At 33.1% G+C, this 18,297-nt stretch overlaps 1 long non-coding RNA gene across 1 annotated transcript; it reads right to left on the bottom strand.

The window, feature by feature from the left end:
- Positions 1 to 11,014: 11,014 nt before the first annotated feature.
- LOC143231564 (uncharacterized) lies at positions 11,015 to 18,067 on the bottom strand. The gene is made up of 3 exons (XR_013016982.1): positions 17,992 to 18,067; positions 15,421 to 15,510; positions 11,015 to 11,175 (listed from the first exon to the last, which is right to left on the bottom strand). It is a non-coding gene; the product is annotated as an uncharacterized LOC143231564 (long non-coding RNA).
- Between the last annotated feature and the right edge of the window lie 230 nt (positions 18,068 to 18,297).

Below are 18,297 nucleotides of genomic sequence, written 5' to 3'. Positions count from 1 at the left end.
ATGCATTTACTCAGAAGTCCAGTTAAACCACCTTGATTATACACAGTCAGAGACCATTATGCTAATTTTTTTGAAAACCTAGCCTACATAATATCAGCGTTTGTTCAGCTTTTTCAGTTTGGAGTAGCTAGCGTAGATTCTAAATACAAAGTTTCATTTGAAAGTCTCACGATTACGGCAACAAAATGTGGAAACATTGCAGGGGTGAACACTTTTATAAGGCATACAAACAAGAGACTCTAAATATTTCACAATTAGCCGGTCTTTTTATTATTGAAGGCAGTGAGAAAAGCCAAATTAAAAGCGTTTTTACAATATTAAACAAATTATACTTCCAAGATATTACTGAAACAACTGATATTTACAGTTACCAAACTTTAGCAACCAAAAGTGGGATTTACCACTTACAGGTAAAGGATGACTATATTGACTGAAGAAGTTTGAAGCTGCGACCAAAATTATATGTTATCATGTTAGTCAATTTTCTCTTTAAACAACCTTTAAATTTGGTTGTCGATACGCGTCGTAAAATACTTTCAAGTGAAGCAAAATTTTCTTCCCTTGAAAGTAGGCCCTGCCTGGCCAGGTGGTTAAGGCAATCGACTCGTAATCTGAGGATCGCAGGTTCGAATCTCCGTCACACCAAACGTTCTCGCCCTTTCAGCCGTGGGACGTTATAATGTAACGGTCAATCCCACTATTCGTTGGTAAAAGAATGTCCCAAGAGTTGGCGGTGAATGGTGATGACTAGCTGCCTTCTCTCTAGTCTTACACTGCTAAATTAGGGACGACTAGTCGAGATAGCCTTTATGCAGCTTCGCGCGAACTTCAAAAAACAAACTAACAAACTCTTTGTACGCTACATGAAAAGTACTGTTTGCCAAATAAACCATAGTTTTTAATGGTTAATGTTGGAATTAAGATAACTGAAATACCGGTATAAGCATGGCGAAAGTGATAATGTATTAATGATTTTCTGAATTTATTAACTAAAAGCCGGAGCAAAATACCTTATGACTTAATGAATAAACTGTATCTATTTGTTTATCGATATGCTATGTGATAAATAAAACACAGACTGAAAAGTGGACACAAAGTGTGACGTGGAACTGCCTGCACCCCTTACAGTTAAGACACGGATGTATGCGTTTTTTTCTGAGGTATTTATTTGAATCCTTGGTATGTCCGTTGGTTAGGAAATAGTGGATGTTAACTCATCCTTTCATATTATTTTTCGTTTCTATTTTTTCAGTACGTTTATTTTCATTGCACAGTTTCACGCTTTTACGTGTGTTTCTCGGAGTAACAAAATCTTGTCGCATGTTTTCTGCGACACTGGTCACTAGTTCTCGATATTGAACACTGTAAATATTTTGGTTGGTTTCTGAGTTATGTCGGAATGCACTCATAGGTTTCCATTATACATGATGATTTCCCTGATGCTGTCGACCTTTGCAATTAACTTTTTCCTATTTGCATTCTCTGATGTCATCTCAAAATCGAAAAAAGTTCATAATGATCTAAAAAAAGTTATAGATCTCATGAAGATTCAATTTATTGTTCGAAATCTCAGACGAAATACAAACCTGATGAAGGATTTAACGTAGAGATCAAAACCTCAGACAAACTAAAGACCTGAGAAAAACTAAACATAGAGCCAGAAATTTTAGACAAAATACAGAAGTGGTGAAGGATTCACCAGAGAGTGAGAAACCTTGCCATGAAATCAGGAAGAGTCGACAATAAACTAAAGCTAAAAATCTGTAATTGAAACTACTACAGTGTTTTAAATTTAATAAATAAACAAATAGTGTAATTTAGCATTGCTCTAAAAATTAAACATACTTGTGTTGAAAGCTTATGTTTATTCCACTAAAAGCTAGCAAAAATAAAATTTTTAAAAAGGCTTTCCCTTTGGTTTCTTTATATAATATGGTAAAAAAGAAACATGTTTTAATTATTTTCTGTTGTATGTTTTAATAATTTGGAAAATTGTAATCCTCTTTTATTTTATTATCCATCTTGGCTTATATTCTATAATACAAAAGAAAATGAACAATATAAACCTAACACACAAGATCACTCAGTAACAGTATGAGTAATACTTAAAATATTGTTAGTTTTCTGTTATATTATAATACATCTTTTTCTGTGAGTAAAAGTCATGGCTGTTATATATGTAAACTTACCGTTGCTTAATTACCTAGTTTAAAGGTTATTAGAATATATATCTTTTATTCATGATTTCATGAAATCTTGTTTATATAAACGTTTAAATATTTTACATATCAGTAGAGTGATAATTTATGAAACTAACATTTTATTATTGAAGAAGTAAACAAGTGAAGTACATTTAATGACAAATTAATACGTAATTGCTCGATCTAAATTTGTCGACTTTTGTTTAGGTCAGAAAAAACTGAAATATTTATGTCATTTAAGAAAGTTCTCCGTTTCTTCTGTTATTTCAAAATTACTGACGACTAATGCAAAAAATAAATTGGTATTGAATATATTAAAAGCAAGGTCTCATAACATTTATTATCCGTAACAATAATTACTTTTCTGTTGAGTACTTTGTTTTAACATGTAATTAAATTAATCATAAATTTCTCCTTTACCTTAAATTATCTGTTTCACAGATACAATTTACAAGAATTTATACATTATAAAATATGTGTTACATTTCTTGAATTGCAGTTAAATAAATTATTGATGAAAAGAAAATATTTTTTGCAGTTTAATATGGCTCGAATCACTATTGGTAATTTAATAAAATTCAAAGCTTTAAATTTAATAGAAAATAATTGGTAACAAATTGAAATACGATTATTAACAAAAGGAATAACATTTATTCCCACGAACAATCTTAATAAATTACGATAGATAGAAGACATGTATAAATTTACTGAATAATTAAGACTTAAAATATATTTTTAATGTTTTAAATGAAGATGATATATTAGTAAAAGTAAAGTTGGATCATTACTGCATAAAATGAATAAATCCTCAATTTCATTTAATTTGTGAAAACTTTAATTATATTCTGCTACTGAAAAACAAGGGATAGATAGATGAATTTAAAAGGACAGGAAATCGCTTAAAAAACGTAGAAATTCGAATTTGATTTTTAAAACGCGTATAAAGATAAATTACTGCTAATCGTGATCCTATTTTATAGCCAACTGCTTTATGATCACTTAAATAACGCAAGAGATCACCACAGAATGAGAGACTAAATGAAACGAGACGCATAAATTTCGTGAAAAGAAAATGAATGAATATTGTTGAAGGTTTTAAGATGGGATTATTTTTTAAAAAATTAGAATAATTCAGAAATTATGCATTTTTATGTATATCTAAACATCCATAAATCAAGCAGAGTTAATGAAATATTTTTGAATTTGTTTAATGTGAAGAACAAAACTACGCTGTACTCACCCGACGTTTTGAAGAGAATTTTGTAGCACACGTAAATAAATTTTGGAAAATATTTCTAGATGATTGTTTTTTGTTATAGAAGGACACTAGTACGTTTATTGAATTTCAGATTTGATAAATAGGGAGATTAAGTTTACTATTGAAAGAAATAAGAATGCCTTAAGATTTGTAGATGTACTGATGTTTCACTTGCAAAATAAATTTTAATCGATATTTTTTACAAACCCGCAAACTTGAATCAGTATGTAGAATATTTAGTATTTACTCTAAATATATAATATTAAACGTATAAAATTAATATTCTAAGTATATTACACTGTTTAGTTTCTAAAGAAAAAATTGGACGATACATCACTAGAACTAGAATAGTTTTTATTTCAATGACACTATCTGGAAAATTTTATATTACGAGGTTTTGAAATTGTTTATAATAACATTTTAAAATTAAAATATTTATAAAGCCAAATTAACAAACCTAAAAACAAGGATGTACCATTCTTCAAATATACATAATATCATTTCATTTGTTAATACAGTGTTATAACAAATGATAGATTGTAACGGATTTACTATTATATATTTATGTTAAAAACTAATGTTTATTTTAGTTAAATATATTTATAGAAATGCATGTACCTTATATTGTTAAAAGTGTATTACAAAATTCCCGCCTATTCTCCAGATTTTTAGAATATCCTGAAATGTAAGAATCAACAATATATGTTTTATAAAAGCCCTGGCGTATTATTGCCAACAGAAATTTCTAGGACCTCGCCTTAACTTTAATAAGCTGACGAAACAAGAGACAGTTTGACATTGTTGGTTTACTACAATTAGTATACCATAAATCTCTGAAACTATAATTGTGATAAACGCTTATTAGTCGGAAAACTACAGATATTTGACCAGGATCGTTTAAAAAACTTCGAGTGTTACAAAACTCAGTGAATTCTCATTGGACATCGGTGTTTTAAAGAAAACATTACATAATTTCAGCAATGAAGAGTGAGCTTGTAAACAGCGTGAGACCAGCGAAGAAATACAGAGGTAATTAGCTTCCCGAATTGTATCTGAGTTAAACTCGGAATTAATTCACTTCTCGTTAACACTTGATAATATATTAAGAAAGTTCCAGACTAAAAAAGAAGACTTAATATTATTTATATGTTTGTAAACCCTTCGCATACAAATTATTATTTGTATTAACTATTTATAAGAGCCGATACTACAAGTTGTACTATTATTTGTACATTAAAATATATTTGTATTAAGAAAGAAAACTGCGTATATCAATCTCATTAGCAAACATCATAACTCTTTACATTTATTTAACCTTTAAGTTAAAATTAAAATTTAAACCAGTTTATGGCTATATGAAATCGTAATACGTAACATAATAAATCGGAGACTTGTCCGAAATAACTCATAATACGCAACAAGATAAATAATTGAAAGTTTAAAAAAATTATTTCGTAAACTAGTCTGAACAAGTGAAACCTACTGTTAAACAGATTTCGAAAATCTTTCTTTCTTAGCGCTATTTAATAGTGATTATATGAAACACTATTACTTTACCAAAATCTAATTACTTAAATATAAGAACGACATATTATTTAGTAAATAACATAAGAATTAGGGACAAAGTAACTTCTATTTTGATTTATAACTTACAATTTGATATTAACAAGCATGAATAATTTGTCTACGAACTTCAGTTAATATTTAAAAATTGCTAATGATAGTAGATAAATAAAAAAACAACAGCAGTATCCATTTACATTTGATTATAAAATAAACGAAACGACATTAGTTTAAACAAAAATTCAAATTCAGTCATGCGTACAACGTAAAAAGTGGTCAATATTCACATCAAATTCCAGCTTCTTAGTTGAATGAAGTTGTAAGTAGTTTTATAATAAATATTATAATAGAATATGCGTAATAGAATTTTCATTTTTTAGTAAAAGGTATGAAAATCTATACACACGAAATACAAATAACTGTGGCCTAGAGTTTCTTCAGGTCCACACTAGTTCCCATTAGAATTTTCAGTTATTAATAAAAAAATTGAAAATCTATATCCATGAAATCCAAAGGACTGTGACGTCGAGTTTTTTTTAGGCTCGCACTGTTTAAATCAACTTTATTTTCTATTAACGTCTACTACTGTAAATATCGTGATAGTCTTAGAATTAAGAAGATTTATAAAATGTTCGTGTTTTATTTCTTAAACAAAATAACTCAAGTTATTCCAGCCGTCGGTAAGCTTTATATAAGAAAACGATTTATCTATTTCATTTAATATATATAAGGGCACTGATAAGTTTGTTTGTTTGTATTTGAATTTCGCGCAAAGCTACTCAAAGGCTATCTGCGCTAGCCGTCCCTAATTTTGCAGTGTAAGACTAGAGGGAAGGCAGCTAGTCATCACCACCTACCGCCAACTCTTGGGCTACTCTTTAAGCAACGAATAGTTGTATTGACCGTCACATTATAACGCACCCACGGCTGAAAGGGCGAGCATGTTTGGTATGATCGGGATTCGAACCCGCGACTCGGATTACGAGTCGAATGCCTTAACCCATTTGGCCATGCCGAGCCGCACTGATAAGCTCTGTGGCACAGACGTAGATTTATGTGTTATATTATAAATTAGTTTCGTAATTTAAGGTCTGGCTGTGATATTAAAATGACATTTGCATGTATGGAGTAGTTCAAATGTTGTTTACTGACTTCTTTTCCTCTGGTGAGGACATTCAACATTAGAAATGGCGGTAGATAATAGTAGTAGTAAGAGGTCCAAAATTTACCTTGCCCCTCTAACAGATCCTCAATGACGTAAAAACTCCGTGCCTGACGCGAAGCCTTAGTAGCTTTGCCATAAATACAAAATGCACTATAAATACAACTCATTAAAAATATACTGTTAAGCTATATTAGCAATGTTTAGTAACGAATTTAGGGCCTGGCATGGCCTAGCGTGTTAAGCCGTGCGCTTCGTAATCTGAGGGTCGCAGGTTCGCGCCCGAGTCGCGCCAAACATGCTCGCACTCCCAGCCGTGGGGGCATCATAATGTGACGGTAAATCCCACTATTCGTTGATAAAAGAGTAGCCCAAGAGTTGGCGGTGGGTGGTGATGACTAGTTGCCTTCCCTCTAGTCTTACACTGCTAAATTAGGGACGGCTAACACCGATAGCCCTCAAGTAGCTTTGTGCGAAATTCCAAAAACCAACCAAACCAACTAGTAACGAATTTACTATTATATATATATTTTAATATCGAAGTTTGTGTAAGTTAAATTTATATTTATAAATCCATATAACTTATACTTTTAAATGTGTATTGCGAAATTTCCACTTATTCACTAAATTTGTAGAATATTCTGCATTGTAAGAATTAACAATATATACATATTTTTGTAAATATTGTTATTGTTCCCGACTGAAATATCGAGAACCTCGTATAACATTTTTAAACCAATGCGCCAACAGACAACACGTATTGTTGGTTTGCCACAGTTATTATACTTTAAACCACTGAAGCTACAACTGTGATTAACGCTCATTAATCGGGAAACTAGAGATATTTGACCAGAAACATTTATAGATTTTGAACAGTACGAACCATTCAACTTCAGAAAATTAACTTCGGACGTTAATATTTCTTCGAAGACATTCACACGTGAAGAGATAGATAGCTCTTTGATAAGTGGCCTGTACCTGTGTCAGCTCAGAATTAATTCGCTCATCGTGAATCGTCGATAGACATATCCAGTTGTGAACGAGATAGAAGGCCCAGTATTGTTTGCAAGTTTGTAAAACGTTTGCATATAAATCATTATTTGTAATAACTATTTGTTTGTATATCAAAATATATTTGTTATAAGGCATCTTTAATACATCAATTTTCAGAGTATAAGTTCTGTACTTTCTAAACTTGTTTCGTCTCTATCAGATAATTATATTTTGTATTTATCTATTCAAAATGAAATTGGTTACTCATATACGTTGTAAATATGATTTATGTACATGTAAACGTGCATTTCCCTAAGTAATATTAATATTATAATAAATCCATCTCATGTCACCGCCAACTCTTGGGCTACTCTTTTACCAACGAATAGTGGGACTGACCGTCACATTATAACGCCTCCACGATTGAAAAGGCGAGCATGTTTGGTGCGACGGGGATTTGAACCCGCGACCCTCAGATTACGAGTCGCATGTCTTAACCCACCTGGCCATGCCGGGCCCATTTAACAATGATACAACTTACTTGACTTGCTCCTAATTGGATGTATTAAAGACTCCTTGCCTAAAGAGTCGATTTCCTTACCTTTAACAACAAGGACCTCATATGGCCAGGTGGTTAAGGCACTCGACTAGTAATCCGAGGGTGACAGGTTCGAATCCCTGTCACACCAAACGTGTTCGCCCTTTCAGCCATGGGGGCGTTATAATGTTACGATCAATCCCACTATTCGTTAGTAAGAGAGTAGCCCAAGAGTTGGCGGTGGGTGATGATGATTAGCTGCCTTCTCTCTAGTCTTACACTGCTAATTAGGAACGGCTAGCGCAGATAGATTTCGTGTAGATTTGCGCGAAATTCAAACAAACAACAAATTATGTTCAGAGGACCGTTTCTCGATCCTTGTTTCTCTTACCCCTAACAAGTTATTTTTAGAACATATTCGCTGATTCTTTTTTCTTACCCTTGACAAGAGTTATTTTTCGGACATACTGCTTGATTCTTGTTTGTTGTACTCGTAACACGAAATTGTTTAGGACACGTTTCCTAGATACTTATTTGTCTTGCCTCTAGCAGGACGTATGAAAGAAATTTTGTCCAAGTTTTCTTTCATCTCTCTGGCACATCAGTATGTGTGTGAACTTACAACGCTAAAAACCATGTTTCGATACACATGTTGAACAGAGATCAGATAATCCATTGTGTAGCTATGTACTTAACTTCCAAACAAACAGTCTTGCTTGCCTATTACTCTAACAATGTACACACACACACACACACACACACACACACACACACGTTTGTAATTTCTTTTGTAAGACATAAAGCAGCTAGCTAATAACAGTTTCATGAATTACATTGAAATAACGTGTGCTATGTTGAATTACATTGAAATAACAACAATTATATGTAAAAATCTTATTTTGTTCTTGCTTTGTGAAGAAGTATGCTTTGATCTACTAACCATGTAATTCATGATAAATTTCATAACCAAATAATTCACGAAAAATCGTGTAACTGCAATCCGTGATGAATCTGGTTAATATGTATACATAAATATAAAACTGTAAACCTCGACGCAAAAACTACTAAAACAATAGACGTTGAGACCACTAAAACGGGATATCCCCTCGAAAATCAACTTTAATTAGTTTCTTTGAATCAAAACAGGATACATTTTATTTCACTTATTACTAAACTTTGGGTATAATAAATTAAACTAAAGTTAATACAGTAGAGTGTACAGAACTAGGAATTACTCTAGCGCTTTTCATTTTGAAACCTCAGGTTTGAATGATATAAATAAAAACTCATGATAAACTAAGTAAATTATTGTTTCTAATACATTCACAAAATAAACGGTTTCTTCTATTTTTCATAACATTCGTTATGAATGAGTTTTATTCCAGCTTAACGAGAACCTAGGATACAGTATCGTGATATTCCCTCTAGAACCTAAATGAATAGTTTTTTGGTAAATTTAATTTCTAGAAATGACAGATGACCTCTTTTTGTTTTAACCCTAAGCCGAAGAAATACATTTATCATGTTATTCGAGGCACATCTACTGACCATGGTGCAAGTGTATAACAGAAAAGCGTTTATTTTTAGATTTACTTTTGTTCAGTCGTTGCATTGTTCATGAGTAATAAATTACATCCCGAGATACAAAGTTCAACAAAAGAAACAACACAGTATAACAAACCAAAATGGATTTTTGCCGAATGGTACCAAGCTATAATGCATAGTCCATTTGTTTATACTGTTTGACGTGTTTCTCAAATATTAACTTTTAAAGTGTCTTACAAAATCTGAGGGTCACAGGTTCGAATCTTCTTCACACCATAAATGTCGTCCTTTCACCCTAGGGCATTATAATGTGACAGTCAATCTCACTATTCGTTGGTGAGAGAGTAGTCCAAGAGTTGGCGGTGGGTGGTGATGGCTAGTTGCCTTCCCTCTACTCTTACACTGCAAACTTAAGGATGACTAGCGCAGATAGCCCTGGTGTAGCTTTGCGCGAAATAAGAAAAGCAAACTGCAAATCGACTGCTTTTAGTTAAAAAATATATACCTATTTATATATACCTGGAATTTTAAGATAATTTAAATGTCCCTGGGGTCAAACCTTTCTTATAAAAAGCATAGAAACAAAATGAAATATATGCACTAAGATATTCTTATAAGTAAAATTATTTTTCGTTACTTTAGGAAACAACAATAAACACGTTAAAGGTGATCTTTGTTTATACAATTTTGTAGTTACTTTGAGAATAAACCACAAAAATTCCCAGAAAATTATTTTTTACGTGCATTATTGATTAATTTCTTCTTTAACCAAAGAAGGAAGCGATATATAATATGATTTCATATTTTATTAGGAAACAACAATAAACACGTTAAAGGTGATCTTTGTTTATACAATTTTGTAGTTACTTTGAGAATAAACCACAAAAATCCCCAGAAAATTATTTTTTACGTGCATTATTGATTAATTTCTTCTTTAACCAAAGAAGGAAGCGATATATAATATGATTTCATATTTTATTAGGAAACAACAATAAACACGTTAAAAATGATCTTTGTTTATACAATTTTGTAGTTACTTTGAAAATAAACCAAACAAATCCCCAGAAAATTATTTTTACGTGCATTATTGATAAATTTCTTCTTTAACCAAAAAGGGACACGATATATAATTTTATATTTAATTATTATACCACTTAATCAATTAATATTTTCATTAAATATAGTTAGAATGTTATTAATTTGTCATCAGCTCCAAAGTACCGTTTTCGAGAAAGAACACGTCAATATGTAAGCACTGAACAACATCGAACGAATACTTTAGGCTTAAATTAAATGATTCGTTTTTGTGTTCTGACTCGAAAACAAAAATCAGGTGTTTATTCATAACACACTAATAATAAATTGCAGAAAACTGGGAAATCTTTAATTATATAATAACTTAAATAAAAGCTAAAAGTTTACTTCCAGTTCAGATTACGAACTCCTTTAGATATGGTGTTTCATGACTTGACAAAAGGGGAACAATGCTTTCGAAAAGTAGAATTCATTGTCCAAGTGATGATAAAAGTGTGCTAACTTTAAGTGCTTTGTATTTCCTTACATATTACATTGTATAATTAAATACTTAAGTGTGGCATTCGAAATGTATAAGTAAAACAAAAACTGAAGTAGACACCATTTTTCAGTGTTATTGTCGAAATTAAACCATACCATATCTATTTTCAAGATCAAATACTAGATTTTCGCAGTTCCTGTCTACGTAGATATTATTGTTTAACCGTGTATATCAGTGTACTAAATGTTTAGAGTTGACGCACGAAATAAGAAGAAACTTGCAGAGAACAAGCTGGATAATACTGTAGTAATAACTTTTAAAAGTACAAACCAATAAACTTCACACTACTTGGCGTGTCTGGATAAGAATCACTGTGTACGTTATCACTGCTCCAACAATCTGTAATGATAAAACGTGAACGTTTAAAGACGTAAAGAAGTCATAAATTTTATCGTCGTTACAAGACAACATAAGGTTAAACGTAATTATAAGTTGTAAAAAATTATAAAATTATTCAGTGTCTCTTAATTCAACTACCAGTAAACGAAATACACAATTAATTATGTAAATAAATACTAAGAAATATTACCAAGTTCTTTAACAAAAATATTTATTTTAAAAACGTGAGACCTTTGTTTTTATATATTTATATTCTGAAACTATACAAGCTTCTGTTATCTTTTACACACGGAGTTTTGTTATGAAACCGTGAATAAAAATCAAAGAAAATTATACACTCTAAAGTCACTTCAAGAAGTTATGAAACCGAAAATAAAACTTAAACATTACACGTTCTGCTGTCACATCGAGTGATTATGAAACCGTGAATACAATTTAAATATTAGACGCCCCGTAGTCACTTTGAGTGTTATGAAACCGTGAATAAAAAACTGAAGAGCGTCACACGCTCTGTAGTCACGTCGAGTGTTTGTGAAACTAAGAGTGCAGAAATTAAACAAATGAGCAAATTCTGGTCATACCGAGTTGTTATCAATTAGTTTTGTTTCTTTGTTTTGAATTCCACAGAAAACTACACGAGGCCTATCTGCACTAGTCATCTCTAATTTAGTAATGCAATATTAGAGGGAAAGCCTTTGGTCATCACCATCCACTGTCAACAAATAGTGGGATTTACAGTAACTTTATAACGCTCCTATGGCTGAAAAGGCGAGCATGTTTGGTGTGACAGGGATTCGAGCCCACAACCCTCAGATTGCGAGTCAAGCGCCTCAACTACCTGGCCATCGTGGGCTTAACTACCAGTAAAAGCCAAAAATAGAGCAGCTTGTTTGAATTTCGCACAAAGCTACTCGAGGGCTATCTGTGCTAGCCAACCCTAATTGAGCAGGCACCTAGTCATCACCACCCACCGCCAACTCTTGGGCTACACTTTTACCAACAAATAGTTGGATTGATCGTCACATTATAACGCCCCTACGGCTGAAAAGATGAGCATGTTTGGCGCGATGGGGATACGAACCCGCGCCCCTTAAATTACAAGTCGCACGCCTTGACGCGCTTGTCCATGCCGGGTCGGCTTGTGGTAGCAGCAAGTAGTTACCAGAATGTGAATAAAAAATATCTGGATATAAACTCTTAAGAAACACGTCATCATACAATCAGAGTTTAATTTATGAGCAACTAGTATATACTCTTCGTAAGGATAGCATTCATAAAGTTGAATAAAATAATGTTATATGATTCTAGGATAAATACTAGCAGGTGATTAAAAATTATACATATTATTACAAAGAGATAAAAATATATACTTTTGGAAGTAAGATGAGAATCGCACGCACACACACACGTACATATACGGTATGAGTTCACGCTGCGCATGACAAGCATTACAACTGTTCCTTAAGCCTTAATAAATAATTCCATGAATAGGTATAATTATGCATATATGCGTTAATAAGTATTATATAAAGCCATACATTTAAAATATCATAAGAATAGGTGGTATACTTGAGCACAGTATAAAAGTGGGCAGACACATGTGATCCGGCATAGCCAGGTTATTTGGACTCTCGACTCGTAATCGAATGGTCGCGGGTCCGAATCCCCGTCACAAAAAACATGCTGACCCTTTCAGCCGTGGGAGCGTTATAATGTGACTATCAACCCTACTATTTGTTGGTAAAAGAGTAGCCCAAGAGTTGGTGGTGGGTGATGATGACTAGCTGCCTTCCATCTAGCCTTACACTGCTAAATTAGGGACGGCTAGCGCAGATAGCCCTTCTGTAGCTTTGAGCGAAAATTCAAAACAAGCAATAGAGAGACACTTATAGTTCGTACAGTTCTTAATTTCGAAACGGAAACAGTTCAAACTGTGAGACTACAGTGCGTAACATTGATGTGCGAACTGTGTGAAAAAACCAACATCAAACATAATTCCACATTCCCAGATCGTTACAATTAATTATGAAACGAAAGTGTAAAGCAGCAGACATCACTACTAATATATCGAATATTTAAGGACCTGTTTGTACAAGGACTCTAATCGATCATTTGTCTCTTATTTCGCAACAGAGAAATCAACAACTTCCTAATCTAAGCGAACTGTTTGTTTTTCACTTCTGATATATGGCGTATAAATAGAACATAAATCTCCCAAGTAGCTTTCCTTACTGTAGATAGTTGGAATTAATTTAATTATAGTCTGAAGTAGGACTAATGTTGAAAGGTCGGAAGATAAATTTATTTTGTAAGTGTGCAGAAAACATTTTTACCCGGCATGGCCAAGCGTGTTAAGACGTTCGACTCGTAATCCGAGGGTTGCAGGTTCGAATCTCGGTCGCACCAAACATGCTCGCCCTCCCAGCCGTGGGGGCGTTATAATGTGACGGTTAATCCCATTATTCGTTAGTAAAAGAGTAGCCCAAGAGTTGGCGGTGGGTGGTGATGACTATCTGCCTTCTCTCTAGTCTTACACTGCTAAATTAGGGACGGTTAGCGCTGATAGCCCTCGAGTAGCTTTGCGCGAAATTCAAACAAACAAACAAACAAACATTTTTATTCAGTTAACTATAAAGTTAAGCTATTGATTTAGATAAATGGAATTTCTTTTGTAAATAAAGCACCGTATTTGGTTAATTAAACAATTTATGTGAGGCTGCTGCGAGACAGCCGTTCTTAATCCGCTTCTTAATACATTCCACAGACGAGTGTCCATCAAATGTTACGATGACCATTATATCTTATCCATGGATGCGTCATATAGTAATGGATCAGGTGTTTAATATTTCCATTGTTGGGTTGTGTTTATGCACAGAGAAAACCTTGTGAAGAATATTATTAAAATAGGAAGGGTAAGGGGTAGGGTGCTGTTTATTACAATTCTTTCTCCTTAAACGGCTACATGAAATTACCTTAACATAAAAGATAAAATTTCATCCATTATCCTTCTTTACCATTGCGACAGAAGGAGTGTATTCCAAAATCACACTTATTCACAAAGCCACAATTAACCAGAAGTTTGATACTAAACAAAGAGTCGGGATACTTTAAAAAAGAAAACAAAAAGGTAAATTAGTAGAAATTGACTTTAGGCTAACATACTCCTATGATTTAACAACACCGGACAAAAAGATATTATTATTCCAGCTCGTTATTTTATTTGATATGAATATATACATATAAGGCAGGTGACAGCACTGTCTGTCTAAGAATGACTCTGATTATTCATCGAAATAGTGTTTTAAATACATCCTCAATATGTCTCCAGAACTATACAATGCTATAGAGTGTTTCCTTTTATAACAATAGCTACATAATGACTGACCACAAGTTCTGGAAATGCCTTGCTAATATCATAGCACAATGTATGAATACCTAGTTCTTTTTTCTTCTGTTTCATGTTGATCACACAATAACTCAAAAATTAAAACAATGAGGTCGACCAAATTATCTGAAAGTGACATAGTATCGAACAGATTGTCTGCTTCTATAAATATTATTAATAAGTAGTAGTTACAAAAAACAACAACATAATTCTATTGTAAACTATGTTTGAAGTTGGCCATCATTACCTCTACTTTACATTGTTTCTGAGTGTTTGACATCATCTATCCGTACAATTAATTCCAACTCTCAAAAAGTTTTTTTATTTGTATATATTATACATGTATACTAATATTTTATAGAAACAGCATTATAATACATATTGTGTCAAAAAGAACCTCATTCCTTTTTGCTATTAACTTATAGATGAATTGTCATAAACATAAGTATTTCTGTATTCTAAGTCCAGAGTTTAGGTGTTACAATATAAGTAAAATACAATATCACACCAAGAAGCCAAAAAAAAAAACAATATAATCGACCCATACTCGCTACTCCTTTTACAGAAAACAACCATCTATTGTTTGTTTGCAAACATTGCACTGTCAAATTTTACCCACATCTATATGGGTAAGTTACGTTTTTTCATCTGTCCAACTTCTTGTCTTTAAGTGATGTCAATTTACAATGCAGAAAAAACAAAAAGGTAAGAAACATATCTTTCAGAGCGGAAAATTATTTTACATACAAATAATATGTTGTGATACCTGAAAACCAAGTCACAAAAGATTCAATCAAAAAATATCTTTAAAAAATAAAGTGTGGTGTAATATTAAGGGTATCGAACAAAACCAAACTTACCGAAACAAACAAGGAGAAATTGATCCTGAAGAAACCGGACGCGTTAAATGTGACGTCATATCCATGGCACGTGATCATGAATCCTTGAATCTACATTAAAAAAGAAAAGAACTTTTATGAAAACAAGGATAGACAACCTGCAAAGATATTTAATATGATAAAAAAGGAAAAATACTTATATTCTCTGACGTAAAAAATTCAGCTGAATGCTAAAATATAATCTTCAGCAATATTTTCATTTACGAAGCCATTATCAACAGAAAGAGGAATGATTAAGTTTTTAAACTAATATAAAGCCTAAGTTTAACTTCTTTAACTCAGAAATAGGGGTAAAGAAAAACGGAATATCCTAAACATTACGACACTAGATACGTATAGAACTTAAAGTTAACGTCAACTATACGTTTCACTAATATTGTTTGTTTTGTGAATTTCGAGCAAAGCTACTCGAGAGCCACCTGTGCTAGCCGTCCCTAATTCAGCAGTGTAAGACTAGATGGAGGGCAGCTAGTCAACGCCACCCGCCGCTAACTTTTAGGCTACTCTTTTATTAACGAATAATGGGATTGACCGTCACATTATAACGCCCCCACGACTGAAAGGACGAGCATGTTTGGTGCAACGGGGATTTGAACCCGTGACCTCAGATTAAGAGTCAAGTGCCTTAACCACCTGGCTATGCCAGGTTTTTGTAAAATGTACTAACGTTACAATGTAAACTTCCAGAAAGAAACGTTACATATATACATTGAACTTCGCGCAATGCTACACGTGGACAATCTCTAATAGCCGTCCCTAATTCAGCAGTGTAAGACTAGAGGGAAGGCAGCTAGTCATCACCACCCACCGCCAACTCTTGGTTTACTCTGTTACCAACTAATAGTGGGATTGATAGTCACATTTGTTTGTTCAATTTTGTGCAAATCTAATCGACTTAATCAAGACTAGAAGTTTAATAACAGTTTTTATACTGCTAGCCCCGATGAAGCTGCAGTAATGAAACGTTGGCTGCAATAAGTTTTTATTATCTGTAGAGTAAAGGTAATTTTTTTCTAACTTTAATGCTAATATATCCAAATTTCTTCAATATTCAAATTTTGAAACACGTGTATTTTTGCTCACATTTTCACTTTTCTGCATCATCATTCATTCACTTTTTCGATTCTTTGTCTTTCTATCCTTTATATTTTTCTCCACGTTTCCCAAACTCAGTTTATTCGTATGCTTTTTTTAATATTATGTGTTCATTTTTGTTACATCCGAGAAAAACAAAGCAAGTTTTATTGTTTCAAGCCAAGAATGAAAACACTCACCTTTACAACTGGATTGTTTGTTTATAATTTTGCGCAAAACTACACGAGGACTATCTGCATTAGCCGTCTTTAATTTTAAAGTGATAGATCAGAAGAAAGCCAAATAGTGAACACCATATACTACTAATTTTTGTGCCACTCTTTACAAACAAGTAGTGGGATTGACTGTACCATTATAACGCCCTGACGTCTAACAGTACAAGGATGTTTGGTAGCACTATTCGAACTCGCGATCTGCAGAATTATCACCATTAAACAAATTGTTCGATTATGGACAATGTTAATTAATATTTAGAAAATAAATAAAAATTTTGTTTGTTTGTTTGTTTTGGAATTTCGCACAAAGCTACTCGAGGGCTATCTGTGCTAGCCGTCCCTAATTTAGTAGTGTAAGACTAGAAGGAAGGCAGCTAGTCATCACCACCCACCGCCAACTCTTGGGCTACTCTTTTACCAACGAAAAGTGGGATTGACCATCACATTATAACGCCCCCACGGCTGAGAGGGCGAGCATGTTTGGCGCGACTCGGGCGCGAACCCGCGACCCTCAGATTACGAAGCGCACCCCTTAACGCTCTAGGCCATGCCAGGCCAAATAAAAATTAGAATGATCATCTGGAACAAACACAAAAAGAGTTTTTAAAATAGAAAAAGTTTGTCGTTAAGAAAATTATAAAGGATTATATATCATCAATTATATATCATCAATTTCTCAGTTAAAAATGCATTTACTAGTAACGATTTTCCTACCGAGGTTTTTTAAAAGAGTGTACTGTTTATAAATGTTACTTGCTAACAAAAATAAACATTTTATGTTCATAATATGAGGGGCCGAACACAACCTTCGAAAGGGTTTGAGCTCCTGAATCCAAAACTGCAATTAGATTTAAAATCAGTCAAAAGATTATGGAGGTATAAGCCAAAAGAGTTTGAACATGAAAAAAATACAACTCAAGACCTTTCTATGACCTGCTTAACTGCAGCTAATAATAAAACTGCGTGTGTATGTTTCTTATAGCAAAATCGCGTCGGGCTATCTGCTGTGTCTACCAAGGGAAGCGAACACGTGATTTTAAAGTCGTTAATCCGAAGACTTATCACTGTCACAGCGGTGGACTAGTAAAGGGGCCTACGTAGAGTGATTTCATAGGTATGAAGTACATTTTAAGCATGAAGTATTTATGAAATTTTAATGTGTGACACTGATATGTTGTTATTTGATATTCAGTAAGCGAAGTTTCTATCGAATAGTACTTACGACTCTCGCATCTTTCTCACACATATCTTTAAGAAGAAGGTTCGCCAGAGATCGATGAGTTGAAGATGCCTGTAAAACGTCAGATGTTTCGTATGGTCATAGAAAATCAATAGATCTTTTCCTTGGTGAAATTTGGTTGAATGAACGACAACTGCCTGTTGTAGAAACACAGGTTCAGGTCGTCCTCTACACTTGTCTCTCTACAACAGTTGTCGTCCATTCAACCAAATTTAGTCATGAATACTCTGCCGAGAAATGTCTCAAAGAATATTTTATTTATGTTGTAATTTACTACAGCTAGTTATT

The sequence above is a fragment of the Tachypleus tridentatus genome, chromosome 11 (assembly GCF_004210375.1).
Source record: "Tachypleus tridentatus isolate NWPU-2018 chromosome 11, ASM421037v1, whole genome shotgun sequence".
Taxonomy (NCBI): Eukaryota; Metazoa; Arthropoda; class Merostomata; order Xiphosura; family Limulidae; genus Tachypleus; species Tachypleus tridentatus.
Note: the sequence above shows the minus strand (reverse complement) of the source record. Positions and strands in the feature narration are given on the sequence as shown.